This window comes from Bombus terrestris, chromosome 1, assembly GCF_910591885.1.
Source record: "Bombus terrestris chromosome 1, iyBomTerr1.2, whole genome shotgun sequence".
Classification (NCBI taxonomy): Eukaryota; Metazoa; Arthropoda; class Insecta; order Hymenoptera; family Apidae; genus Bombus; species Bombus terrestris.
In genome coordinates this window covers 6260222-6273337 of record NC_063269.1, presented here as the reverse complement: position 1 = coordinate 6273337, position 13116 = coordinate 6260222, and the positions used below count along the sequence as shown (strand labels likewise).

Below are 13116 nucleotides of genomic sequence, written 5' to 3'. Positions count from 1 at the left end.
GCGGGCCGAGGATACGGTCGACGACCTCGTACTTTTCGCACTTCTTTCTCTTCTCTTCGTATAGTCGCCTAGACTTCAGTTCTTCCTTTTTTCTCTTCTGATTATTGTATCCGTAGGAATTGCAACGGAAATCAGGTCATACACTGTCGCGTTGTAAATTATTTTGGAGCTAGATATCAATAGACGTAATATATCATAGATGAATACGATTATATTCTTCGGTCTTACTATTAACGAAGGTTCTATGAGTTTAGAATGAGATTAATATATAATTGATCGCGAACAGTTTCGAGTACTTGTAGTTAAAAAGAGAGTTATAAATAATCCATTATAAGCAGAAGCTACGTTAGCAGATTATCGAGAACCGATAATTATATTCGAAAATGAGCGTAATTTGGATAAAATGTGAACGGCGAGTATCAAGAAATCCAATATTAATAATCAGAATAGTACTGGCATGGTTTGATATCCATGACACGTTGTCTGAGCGACGCTGCTCCGATTTCGTTTACTGTAATCTCTTTTGGTGAACAAAATGCCCGGCCGTGTCGTGCAAATAATTAAATCCAAACCGTGGCCAGATTAAATCTCGAACTTTTTGAATATTACGTATCCTCTAATCAGGTGCTCTTTTTTCCCGATGTTCTTTTTCCCAAAGCTCGTAGTTTTACACGTCGCGCGAGTTATAACTCGGATAACTGTATTATGGAGTTTTCGCGCCGGGGGAATTACGTTTAAATTTAATGAACGATCCCAAAAATCGGGGCAAATACAGTCTTAACGTGGTTGGAAATTAAAACAAACAGAAGGACGGCCCTTCAACATAATAATGGAATTAGATACGTTTTACTTTAACGAAAGTAAAATGTAGGAAAGACCGTTAAAACGTGCTCTTTCGTACGCGTCTCGGGAAAATGGGATTAATTCGTATTTAATTTACCGAGTAAACGAGGCTGGAAGCGTGATATCGTCGTGGTACACGTGCGACCGCGAGCATGAACAGAGAAACGCTTTGCAAAGCGAAGTAGATTAACATGCAGAACTTCTCCTGTGAATTACGTGTAATTAAAAAATTCTCAGCACATTGATTGGCACATTTTAAATCGCGTGCAATTTTGCTAGGCCTTTTTTTCCCCCTCACAAAATCATTATATTTTTTCAAGGATTCACGTAGCAGACGAACGATCGAAATCTCGGCATAATTTAGATATTTATTATCGATCAGTAATTCGATGATAGGGACTACCATCCATTCCATAATCGAGAGAGCCTTTTTTTCTTGAAAAATTAAATCGTTATTCTAAATAAAACGTTGGAAGTATGAAACACGGTGGAAAAAATCGCGTAGCCAAACGGGAGAGCAGCAGCAGTTGTCGAGCGAAACGGTTTATTTTCCGAATGACTGCTTCGGCGAATTAATTAGCGCGTTTTCTCGTGATTCAAAGCAAACGCTTGGAAAAGTCCAGTTGGCCGGAAAGGTTCCAGTCCGAAATTAACAATTCGCGATTCAGCTGACGCACCGACCTCGAAAAAATGAGGAAAACTATCGAGTGCCGAGTCACCACCACCACCGGCCATGGTTTTCATTACAAATTAACTATTTCCTTGTCCATGGCAAAATCGGTTAATATCGTGAAAAATATTAATTTCGAGTAGAATCGTACATCTACGCGCACGCTGGATTACATACGCTTGAGTGGATCGTCGGCGAAAGTGTTTTTTCAACCATGAAACGTTCATCGCGTTTCGCTTCAGAGATCACAAATGAACAATCATCTATTAAATTTTTAATTCTATTCCGCTTAGAAAATGCATATGCCTGTTGTCGTGTATTTAATAAATCATGAATTCGATTAGAAGCTAAGCGGCTTCTTACGCTATCGTAGAAATAAGTAGTACGAGTAAATGAATCGGCCGACTTACGGTTATCAAGAGGGTTAGCAAAGAAATTTCTATTTCGTGGATTCGCCGACGATCAGAAACGAATCTATGCTAGGAGCATGCTATGTAATTTCGATATTTCATTGCGCAGAGATTCAACAGATACGAAAGAAGCGAGCGGTATCGCCTTCTGAGATCGTATCGAGGGAGACTGGCGTAAATTCTTCAGCTTGGAAATTCTGGGACTCTGATAATTTTCAGAATACCTCTGGGAAATCCAAGTGAAAGGGCATCGACGCGCTTTTTACCTTTTAGATACTACTTTCCTACTTTTACCGCGTATTTACTCGACTATTTTTATGGACAGACCCGTTCCCTTTTTGTTTTCCTATTGCTCTCTGTCTGTAGACTGGAACTCGGTCGTGTAATTAGAAAGTTTTTATTTATATGCGCAGCACTGATTCCCATGGCGATCGAGGTTATCGTAAATTACACTAAAATTACAATTCCCGGTTGCAATATTCCAGCATTTATGCTATTCTCGCGTTCGTTGGCTCGTCGGATTCACCGATGGACATTCATCGAGCTCATAATCATCCGTCCATAAACAGTGTGGCCCCCGGTACACGAATCGAGATATCGATCCGTGAGGCTTCCTGTTCACGGTCGGCGCCAGTCGAAATTTCAGCTGCGGAACGCATAGAGATAGGTCAACCGGAAGTTGTCGATGTACTCGACGCATTTCCAACCATATACCGCTGTTGTCTCTTAGATGGTCCCGTGCACTGCAATTTCATCAGCGCAATTACACTCGTAAAAGAAGTTTCGTAGTTAGCGGAGTTAGCGTTGCTTTGAAACTTATTGTTAGCTACGTTTTGTGAATAATTGCTGTTGAAAAAGTTACATTGTTATTTCCACTTTCTATAATCGAGTCAAATAACGTACGAATATAATATCTATGTGACAAGACTGTAATAGATCTGTATCGGTGGTCACAAAATTTTTTTTTTCTAAGAAGATGATAATAGAAATACTTGTAAGAAATATAATTATCGATCGGAGCAACGATTTGCCGAATATTTGTAAGTCAGCAGAAAACTGTGGATGAGAAACACGATATAGAAAGTACCAATATGAAGGGTTTTCCAGATCGTTAACATTCCCTGAACAACCACAGGAGCTGCCATAATCTTATCCGCAACCCTTATTTCGCGCGCTAGTGCCCCATACGATGAATATTGTCGACCATAGCGGACCTCCATTTCGTGTTAACCTTATCGATGAAAATGATCGCTGGGTTCTAGGAAAATCTTCGCAGATAGCAAGCTGTTATTCCGTAAACTGCTTTCGGCGGTGATCTTACACTTAAAGCTTATTCATTCTCGACAAACTGGCTGCGCCAGTTGAATGTTTATTCGATATCGCTTGCATAATTCTGATTGAACGATCGTTTAATTGCGCAACGTGAATGGCCCGTTTCGCTCCCTTTGTGCACATTTCGCTCCTGTGCACTGTCCTATTTTAATTTACGTAATCGATTTGTTGTTACCTGCAACCTGATTAATAAATGCTTTTACTTTATTCGAAAGTAGCGACGATTCGTCACTGATTTTCACGGCGCTCAGGAATAATTCCAGTTTCAATGGAACGCTTAAATTCATTATTTCTCTGTCACATATCGCAAAATATTCGTTCCATTTTGCTTTCGTTGATCACAAAATTCAAAGAATTTACGTTTCATTCCGCCAGTTTTGTCTCTTCGAATATCCGGCTTTATCTGCTCAATACATTTTCATTGAACATTTCCCGGCAAATAGCACAACTACGGACGTACTCTGTTCTTAATATCGAAGAAACGAGCTTTCTTTCGCTGTTCCTCTTCTCTTCTGCAAACGTGCTAACTGTTACAAACGGACTAACGTTAAACCTTAAAACCGTCCGAGGAAAGTCGACAATGAAAACGAATAAAGTACCGCCGCTCGTCATCGTGTTAACGAAGAAAGTCCATGATAAATCAGCGGGTGGACATCGTATTCGCTGCATTCAGCCATTCTGGCCGACAAGAAGGATTCAGTTTCCATTTTGCTGTCCGAAGTGAAATTTCGTGAGCGTACCTTTCCAGCTTCCTGAGGGTTGTGCGCTTGACAGCCGACCCGCTAGAGAGGCTTGTCCAGAAAATCGGTCGATAGAGGATGCGTGGGAAGGGGATTCCTAGTCGATTTGGGATTTCGTGAATTCTCGCAACCTCGGTCCATGTGTACGAATACTTGTGAACCGGCTGAACCTTATATGAGCCGGTCGTTCCGTTTGAGCACTCTTTTTCCACCTATCTATTTGCAGTTACACGCCACGTCATAGCGTGTAGGTTGCGATCCTCAGTAGGAGTTGCTTCTCGGTGATGAAGGCACAGACGGAGGCGTACCAAGTATGCAGACGTCCAAAGTAATAACGTGTCGGCCAGAGGATATGGTATGGCAAGACTCTCTTATTAAAAGGCATCGGTGGCATTTTGCGGCTGGTGCTACTTACGTCCGTAAATAACGACCCCCCCTTCCCTCTTCTATCCCGTGAGTTTTCTTTTTTCCCTCTGTAATCTTTCGATTACGTTGCGTTCCAGGTTCGAGAAGGTATGATCATCGAGACGCCTGTGTTTTGTGTGTCTTTTAATTTCTGGGATTCTTGGATGATTGATTTTGAGGTTGTCGAGGCAAATCAATAGCCTGTTTATCGAATAAAGACGATCGTACTAATGAGAATCGAGCGATATGATTATAGGAGATTTCCCGCAAACTTGACAGTTATGTAAATTATTCATTGATCGTTCTGATTCGAAGGGAATAAGTAATCAAGTAAAATAGATTAGAGCGATTCCTTGGGATTATAATTGCTAAGCTAATTGCTTGTTTCAAGCTATTTGTGTTGCGCGAAAAGTCATTACTATGCAAATTGCGGTATACTTGGAAAATTTCTAATTAACTTACAAATAACGCGTACAACTTTTATAATAGCAATCCCTCGAACCAAAGTTGTTTCGATACATTATAAATTAAAGGCTGACAAATCGGTTTAGCTTATTGTTAGTCGAATCGAGGATAGGAGTGGCTGCATTGTTAAGGGCCAATTTTCCCAGCCAAGATTAAGCTTTCCAATCTCGGTTGAAGCGTCACGTACGCGCCGAGATTTATGAGTTCCAGCACGTGCAGATTTTTATTCAAGCGTTTCCCTTTATCCCAGAAGCATCGAGCATTTTCTATGCTTAATACTAATTCCTTCATATCTCCAGCTAGTTTTCCAGTTCGAAACTATTTTTACTTGGATAACGTTTTTCTCCGTTTTGTTATGCCATCCCTATAAAATTAATTTTCACTATATATATATATGTATATCTGAATGTAAATAATCGAATAATTATTTTAGAAATTTCTCCGGTTTAAGTAAGTAGCGTGCGCACAATTTTAGCCAAGCGGCGCAGAAATTACCTGTCGGCCGCGTAATAATGCACAGACTAGATTTAACTTTAAAATTCAAATGTCAAGTCGTCGTTAGAGGACCCTTGTCCTGTGCCACCGCTGAATCATACGTCAGAACAATGAATAACGCGAAAAGGAATATTAACCGAAGAGAAAGGGATATTCGAATTCGCTTTGGAATCGCGATTGTTTGAAATCTGCAAGGCAGAAGAGGCTCCAAACGTTTATTTGGATTTATGAATCTTCCTGCACTTTTCCCATCGTGTCCCTTTCTCTTGCTCTCTCCGTTTCTCTGTTCGCCTTGCTTTGCTACCTCATCTCCTTTGCATTTCCGATTTCTCCTTCTGTCTACCGCCTACTTCTCTTTTCGATTCTCCGCTTCGTCGACTAAGTAAAACGTTAAAAGGGATAGCGTGGACGTTCAAATTAATTCTGATTTATCGCCACATACTAATCCCGATGCTTTCGGGGCTTATCACTAACGCCGCGAAAGGTACACGCGCCGACCATTACGATCGATTCCACTGAATATATATGTACTGTGGGAAACTTAGAACCAGAACTTCCCGGGCAATAGCTTCGCTTTTTAACGAGCCGATACCAATTTATAGAATCGACGAGGATAAATGCATTAACATTTTCTTTTAGGCCATTACCTAAATTCTTGACATTATCGAACTAGTCGAATCCTACGTCTGGCTAATTTTTAATCAGATTTCAACAATATCGTTTACACGCGATTGTTCGAAACAATTGGCAAGCTTAAATGATTGTCATAATTAACGTAACGCGAAATCGTCGTGTTATTTATGCTCGCAGTAAATACCGCGTACAAATCGTGGCGCGTGTAACTGCACAAGCCGAAGTTTATGTTTCCTGTCCCATATTCGACAGTCTGGTTAAAGGTTAAACCGAGCCCGCACCGGGAATCCCCGTGTCATTTGAAATAACGCTTTCATTTGGTCAACAGTTGGCCGGCCGAATGATTGATTGTTTGAACTCGAGCCAAATCATCGATTACGCCTGAAGGTATAAACGAATTTACTTGCTGTAACTGCGAGCCAAATTAATTCAGCGGAACCAAAATAATACTCGACGATCCTATCAGACCTTCGTTTCTTCGCGATGGATAGCTTCTATCTTAAGTTATTTGCGTTCTCTTTTAGGCGAACTGGGATTATCACGGACCGATCATTCGCGTTTCGTGCGGCCCATTTCAATCGAAACGAGATGTAACGTTCAGAATGCGGCGATGTTGGGATTTCTCGAAACGAATCTTTTTGATTATAATAGGCGACCTCCGTTACACGCGTTAGCCAACATCAGCCTCGTTACTTTCAGCCTCGCGTTTCAGCAACCAGAGCTTAGGGTGTAATTTTTCCTCGGGTCAAGGAGAAAGGCAATTAATAGGAGAGGAATTCCCGACAGATTTTCAGTTTAGAAACGCTCGCGTTTCAACGCGAATTCCAGCGATGCTGGATGAAACTGGTGACAAAGTAAAATCGTAGGATGTCTTGTGTGACTTTCGCATCTGGGATCAACGTTCGAAACTTGCAACAAAATATCCTGAATTTTGTGTATTCGCGTTAGTCGCTGTAACTGCGATCGATTCGTTTTTATTTCGAAATAAAATGGCGAAAGGTTCTCGAAAATATATTCCAAGCCTGGGCAGCTTCATGAATCGAAGGCGTTCCTCCTTTCGAGGCGAAAGTTTTTCAGTAGGTGTACTCTCAAGGAGAAGCTCGGCTCGCGAAGAAGCCATTTTCATTTAGTCGCTATCGGGGCTTCTATCTTAAGGACGTTTTTTTCACAACGTTCCGACGATCGTTTAGTTTTCATAGAAACTTAAGGAAAAAGATTGCCGCGCGACGTAGTGGGTATCGTTAGCCAGGCGCTTTAACGTAAAAGTCTCCTGTAAACGTAATTTCGTTGCTGGCCGGATTATCTCGTTAACAGTGTATCGATAAGAAACTGCTTTAGAAAATCGAGAACAAGCTTAATTCTTCCTTGGCCGTGCTTGCCCGCTTCCCCTTTGGCTCGCTACTTTTTCCAAACTTCGAACAAGTGACCAAGTTGCTGACGACGCGAATCGATGCGTACGAAAATCATACGTTGCGTGGTAAAAAGTATCGATCGAGTAACCTCGTGAAAATGGTCGTGTAAAATTCGCAAGGCAGGAAAACCGATCGTTGGCTCGATGGCCACTTATCGAAATGCAAAAACTCGTGGAAAATCCAGATAGATTTCTCGATTGGCCGATAACGAGGCAACTTAAAACTGCTTATCCTCGAGTATGGTAAGCCAGCATTGTTTAATTGTACGGTGTCGCGTAGAAATTTACGCGTTTGATTACGTGCACGATCGCACACGATTTTGCAACGATATAATCGGTGAGCACGATTACATTTATTGGGTTTAGCATGAGCCGTAGGGGCAATCAATTTGCTGCTTAAACGTTTATACGGTAAAATGATCCGGAATATACGAGCACGCGGCCCTTCGTCCCTTGTTATGGCAACCGGTAGACAAACCACCCTTCCGTTAAACCCTCGATCGTCGCTCTACCCCGTTCGTCGGGGGAAAATTCTGCCTCGTCGTTGGTTATTATGCGCACGAACGAAAATCACTTTGCGAACGAATACGGCAATATCGTTTCACGAGGACGTTGCGTACAATCTAATTTCTACGACGAAATAACTTGCCAGCCAAGTACACGCGACATTCTAGTCGTTATCCTGCTATTCGTCGAATTTACCCACCACCCTTATCGGCCAGAGAAAAGAAGAAATTTTGAGTCGTTTTGGCACGAGGCTTCCGAATCGTTGGTTTTTTATTCCACGTTATTTCTAGCGGAACTTTCTTCTCGGGGATTCTACGATTAAGGAACGCGAGGCGAGCGCAAACTTTGGCTCATTGGTTGCAAATCACGGACTGTACAAAGAGGACAAGCTGATTAGTCGGTCGCTCTGTTTCCCAAGACCCGGTCGGTTACTGCCTCCACTTTAAGAGCTTCTTTCGAATCCACGCGCACTTTCCTTCAAATGAAACGGTTAATTATTTCGTCGGCCGAGCTTTACCGGAGAACGGGAAACGTTACTTTTAAACGCGCAGGATTGACGATGCCGAGAATCCGGATGAAATCCGAGGAGGAAAGTTCAGCAAGTTTCATCGCCGTGAAACACCACGGACGTTTCTTTCGTCTCTTTTATATTTTCATGCTCCGTAACTTTTTAATCGTTCCGTGAAAGGCGGCACGGTTCCGGGATATTCCGTTGCGATCGCGAGAATCTCTCGGAATTTCGATTTTTCAAGCGAAGATTCGTTCGTGTCGTAGACAGAGGTTATTGTGAGAGCAAATAACAGGATCCTCGGGTTATTTAATTAATGGAACAAAGAATCGGCAGAGTATTATGCTGGCGGAGTCTCGCGGAAACGTAATTGAGGAGGAAATAAAGTCGAGTCTTTTAGGAAAAGCGTGGAAGAGAATCTGGGCTACTGACGTCGAAACGAATCGGTTCTCGTTGATCCGCGAATAGCAATCCCCGAGAAAACTTCTAGAAGAAAGAGGAAGGAGATAATTTTAAAAGGAACGATGCAGGAATAAAACGCGACTGTTCGAAATCGAAGCTCAACGGTCGCTTGCCGCTTGCTGCCATTAATAAGCGCGGAAAGCGTGGTCTTGCCGTGGAAAAAAGCACCGATAAGGTGGCAAAGAGGGTGGAAACGGTGATGGGGACGGTAGAAGGATCCTCCCATTGTTCGAAAATACAATGTACGTTGTTACGGCAAAGCGCCGTGCACAGTTCTTGAGCACAATGGCCTAGGTAGGAGAAAGATAGCGACGGAGGAGGGAAAATTGTATGGCTGTGTACGGGATTCACACGTTGTGCACGTGTCTGCGTGTGTTCCTAGGCGAACATACGCCGGAGAAAAGCGGATAGAAAAAAGGAAAACGCGAGGATAGAAAGGAAAAGAGAAAGAGGCTGGTGTCGCGTATCCTGCCTCTGATTTGTTCGAGATCGCGAGTTATCCGTTGGCTGCACATATTTTTTCGCTTTTCATTTTTCGCCACCGATGAATTATAACAGAGGCTCGCGCCGGCCCTGGCCACGATCGGTTGCGCTTTTTATCAACGCACCGGTCTCTTCATCACGGCACGGTATTTCCGGAACGTATTCTGATAATTAAAGCGCGACGTGGAACAAGAGAGAACGAAAGGCAGCCCCACGCCGCGCATCAATGACGAACGGACAAGCACGACGATGAAAAACTCAGAATAATACAGAGATAAAAATAGAAATTCCAGGATTTATGCCGTTAATTTAATGTTTTGCGAAAGTTTTTTCCACGCCCCGGTTTTTTTTTTCTCCTTTCAATAGCTGAAATATTACGAGACAAGCAATATTTTTACCGTTCGAGAAACGAATATAGAAGCACGCGGGTCACACGGATTTTATGATAATTATAGAAGAGAATGAGAATCGAGACAATAGGGATCCGACGCGATCAAAAGCCGATGTCGTTCGCTTTGTAACCGTTCGAATCGAAAGCTTTTTCCGAGGCTGTTTAATAAAAATCGGGAAAACGCGTGGCCATTTGATCGCGGAAGATTTAATAAACGTTGCAATTATATTTGCGGTGTGTGCCCTTTTTATCTTCGACGTCCGAACATCGGCTACATCCTTTGAACTTTCATATTTTTACATCGCTTTAATCGTTCGATCCGGTGGTTACTTTGATGTAACAAATCCCAATAGATCGCGATACAGTCCTACGAGTTCTATGTGTCCTGCGGGATACGCGTTTGTACTAGAACAAAACGGCTGCATTTTCACTTGTAGATGCTATGGTAAATTAGATAGTCGAAATATCGAGACTGAAATAGAGACAAAGCGATCCGACCCGTCGATAGAGAACGCAATTGTGCAAGTATTGATAAATTCATCCACATCGATTTCTCGAAGCGAACGGGTACGTTTTTTCACAAACGCATTTCCCCGCGTTTTTATTTTCCTGACAACGTCGTGACTCTAATTTGTTATGTTTCGTTCTGCTCGATTCTATAAAAATACCGTACGTTACCTTAATTGAATTTCCATCTTTTATTTTTCGTCAACTTTCGAACGAAATTGAAAGAAGAAGAAATAAAATAGACACGCACGCGGTCGTCCTCAATTAAACAATTCAAAAAGGGAAGAAACTAATTAGCTATTCTGGCGTTTATGATATAATGGATAAGAGATACTAATAGCCGACCTGGTGTACGAGTACGAAATGAAAAACAGACGGGAAGACTAAAAGAAAAGGAAAAAAGAGATAATAATTCTTTTTTTTTTTTGGCGTACGTAACGAATATGGAAGTTCAGGTTGAATACAAAGCAGAACTATCGCGTTCAAATCTCCGAGCGTGTATTGCGAAGAGCATTTCACAACATAGAGACGAGAGTCCTGGTAAAAAGTTGCTAACCAGGATCTCGATATAATAAGGTCGTTATCTCCGGTAAAAAGCAGGACATTTTCATCCGAATTAAAGTCGTTACTTAGGAAATAATTCGGCCGTTTTAATGAAAGCCCATCGAGAAACGTTTTCCTCACTCTGACGATTTCCAGCGCGGTTATAAAAATCGTAAAGAAGCTACGAGTTTCTTGTGACGTTCCTTCGTAAGACAAAAGAAGATTCATTTAGCCAGGCTAACCATCCGTTTCTTGCGAAGAAAACGTTTGATCGAAAAATGAGACTAAAGAAGCAAAGTAAGCACTGTCTCTTGCTCGAGCAGGGAAAAAGGATCGGCAAATTGAATCGTTTAGACGAAATTTTCAACTATCCAGCTAGCTCTGTATCAATTTTATGATTACCCAGGATAAGGTTATCGACCATCATTCGAAATTATGAAACGAAACGGACACCGTTTCTGCCTATCGTAGTGAAAATTCCTATTTAATTCGGTTAAAAGGTAAAATCGAGCACGGCGGTTAGCTTTGTATAGAGATGAAGGTATCACCTGTACTATCCATGGAGACAAGGGCACATGTTTCGGATAGTGGTTGGTGGTCCACCTCGCAGAACGCAGATGGGTGGTGCACAATCGTACAAACGTATGTACGTATGATCTCGTGGCGTTCTCTCTCCTGCTTTCTCTGCATCGCGTAGTTCCCTGAAACCGCTATCTAACAGTGACCATGCGAGTTCTCGTAGAGCATGGTGCATAGGCGCGGTATGGGAGCATTAAACGGGAGAGACAGGACGGTATCAGCGTCGGTGCAGCTGCAACTGCAGCTGCCAGATCCTCGGTTTCGTGCAATATCGTGTATTGTGACGATTTGAGCGTGTTCACGACTTCTACGCTACCATCGATTCAACCCCCGTAGGATAATACGAAGCAAGTTTTACAACGTTGTTTCCGTTATTTTTGCTTCTTTGTTTTTTTTTTTTTTTTATTGGTTTCCTTTTGTTTTCAGAGAACAATCAATCTTCTAACCGTGTCGTTTCTAGTCGATAGCGGACCGTATACTTTTTATTTTCGCCGCGGTTGATTTGTTTCCTGTTTTATTAAATCTGTTTTGATATTGCCTTGCAGTTTTCGAATCGTATCGGTTTCGAATGTTGCCGAATTTTATTTTCATTGGCGATCCGCCGCGATCGTGTTATTCTCGCTGAAACTATTTCCCGCCGATCGGTTTCTGTTTCGCTTCGTTACGATCCGCAACTTTCCACGTAGTACCGGGTAGGAGATCGGTTGATACGATTATTCTAAAGTGGTACTAAATTGTCAGATTTAAATATCAAAGAGCGAGCAAGGTACCGGGTCAGAGTCGGTCAGATCGTTTAAGGACAAAGCAGCGTTTCAATTTCGCAAATTGGCCGTCTAAGCATCTGCAATTCCTGAAAAATTCCTAGGAGACGTCAGTATGGTTTCGATAATCTTATGCCGCGTTCTTACGTATCATATTTATTTGTTATTTATTCAACGAGATGTTGTTTCTTACGAGAACGAAAGAGCGAGATATCGGCCGAGTAACCTTCCTAGACTACTCGCGCAACGATTTTAACGGCTAAAATATTTCCTCGTTAAAGCAGTTTCAACTCGCTCTCTTCCTCGTCTTTTTCCTGCTCGCGCGAGATTCCCCCGTACGCAGATTAATTAGTACAGCGTCGTTCGGAGAAAGAATAGGAACGAGAGTGCGCCTTAATTACTATTCCAAGACATCGTAAGTTTCGTAATAACCGTGCAGCAGCGGCGATGGGGTATAAGTAATGAATCCAGATGTCGTCGTCATCGTCGAATGTCAGATCGAAAAATAATGACCGAAGTGGAAGTTTCAATTGCGCTTTTCCACCCGCTAACGGAATATTAGCACGGCTCTGCGATCCCATAATCTCGATTTATCTCGATAACAAATCGCGTCTGCAATACGATGCAAAAATGGAAAGAGAAGAGAGTTGCTAACCGGGGAGGAGGCGATCCGTTTCTTTATCGCGACCAGTCTTTTGGACGTTGATTCGAAGGACGCGCCGATGATACGATTTTCGTTGGGTGAATTTTTTGAGGAGACTCGGCGAAGACGGCAACGTGCAACTTGTGGCATAGATTCGTCGCGAACCGATGAAAACGACGTTAACCATCGGCGGCGTCGACGTCGTCGCGACCTAATTTAAACGTTCCGTCGACGAGGAAATAAGAGTGCTGGTGCTGGCATGGCAGAGAAATAAAGGGAATGCCACCGGGGAGGAAAGAAGAAAAAGATTCGTACGAGCCGGAGTTCC

General features: G+C 42.4%; 1 protein-coding gene across 2 annotated transcripts in view; it reads left to right on the top strand.

Annotated features, from left to right (window-relative positions):
- The window catches only part of LOC100644085, a 220483-nt gene that overhangs the window by 87923 nt on the left and 119444 nt on the right, over positions 1 to 13116 (top strand). The window lies entirely within an intron of this gene.